The sequence below is a fragment of the Camarhynchus parvulus genome, unplaced genomic scaffold (assembly GCF_901933205.1).
Source record: "Camarhynchus parvulus unplaced genomic scaffold, STF_HiC, whole genome shotgun sequence".
NCBI lineage: Eukaryota > Metazoa > Chordata > Aves > Passeriformes > Thraupidae > Camarhynchus > Camarhynchus parvulus.
The window spans coordinates 16,650-18,297 of record NW_022148455.1 but is presented as its reverse complement, the minus strand read 5'-3'; the positions used below and the strand labels follow the sequence as shown (position 1 = coordinate 18,297).

The 1,648-nt window shown below is 51.8% G+C and overlaps 1 pseudogene; it reads left to right on the top strand.

Moving 5' to 3' along the window:
- The first annotated feature begins 448 nt into the window (after positions 1–448).
- Positions 449–1,382, top strand: LOC115916780 (annotated as a pseudogene).
- Positions 1,383–1,648: the final 266 nt, after the last annotated feature.

Sequence of the window (1,648 nt, the reverse complement as noted above, 5' to 3'; positions counted from 1 at the left end):
TGAGGGGCAGCAGAAATGCAGAGAGTTTCTGACATCCAAAAATAAGTCAGCAGGGGAGATGATCAAAGCTGTTGCCACAGTCCATTTAAACAGACTTTACCCTTCCTGTTCTCTGGCAGGGCAGGGCAGATGCTGACAGGGCCTTCTGTGTTAACAGGGTTTCAAAGTGACGAGGACAGGTCCCTGTCCCCTCCCATGTCTGCACAGCAAGGCTGAATGTAAAAAACCTCTGTGTGTAGCTGTCCTGAACATGAAGTCCCACTCAGGCAGCACCAGCCAGGGCTCTCCACTTGGAGCTGAAGGAAAATCTGCTAGGAAATTCAAAAGGGTGTCAGAGTGTTACAGAAGAAGGGTCTGTGGGAAGGGCTTTGATTTTGCTGGAAGAAGTATCTCCTAACCTGTCACTGTCTTTTCTCCATGAACAGCTCCCCATGGCCAGAGACAGCAAATGTCCAACAGCAGCTCCATCAGGCACTTCCTCCTGCTGGCACTGGCAGACACGCGGCAGCTGCAGCTCCTGCACTTCTGCCTCTTGCTGGGCATCTCCCTGGCTGCCCTCCTGGGCAACGGCCTCATCATCAGCGCCGTAGCCTGCGGCCACCACCTGCACACGCCCATGTTCTTCTTCCTGCTCAACCTGGCCCTCAGCGACCTGGGCTCCATCTGCACCACTGTCCCCAAAGCCATGCACAATTCCCTCTGGGACACCAGGGACATCTCCTACTCAGGATGTGCTGCTCAGCTCTTTTTCTTTATCTTCTTCATCTCAGCAGAGTTTTCCCTCCTGACCATCATGTGCTACGACCGCTACGTGTCCATCTGCAAACCCCTGCACTACGGGACCCTCCTGGGCAGCAGAGCTTGTGCCCACATGGCAGCAGCTGCCTGGGCCAGTGCCTTTCTCAATGCTCTGCTGCACACAGCCAATACATTTTCCCTGCCCCTGTGCCATGGCAATGCCCTGGGCCAGTTCTTCTGTGAAATCCCACAGATCCTCAAGCTCTCCTGCTCCAAATCCTACCTCAGGGAACTTGGGGCTTCTTGTTGTTAGTGCCTGTTTAGCTTTTGGCTGTTTTGTGTTCATTGTTTTCTCCTATGTGCAGATCTTCAGGGCTGTGCTGAGGATCCCCTCTGAGCAGGGACGGCACAAAGCCTTTTCCACCTGCCTCCCTCACCTGGCCGTGGTCTCCCTGTTCCTCAGCACTGGCACATTTGCCTACCTGAAGCCCCCCTCCATGTCCTCCCCATCCCTGGATCTGGCCCTGTCAGTTCTGTACTCGGTGGTGCCTCCAGCCCTGAACCCCCTCATCTACAGCCTGAGGAACCAGGAGCTCAAGGCTGCAGTGTGGACACTGATGACTGGACAATTTAAGAAACATTAAACTGCTGGCCAGTTTTTGCAAGTCACTTGTAATAAAACTCATCTTTGATACTTCTTGTTGGTTTCATTTTGGAGGTTTTTTTCCTTTGTTTTACTTTTTAATAATATTGTCCTAAAAAAAGAAATGTCATTTTTTGTGCCATTTCTCATTTTTTTTTTCTCCACACCTTCCCTGTGACCCACAGACTGTGTCAATGAGGGGCTGTGCTCTTGGTGGCTTTAAAGGAACTAAAGGACTTCCCAGCAGAGTTTTCACCAGAGATGCCC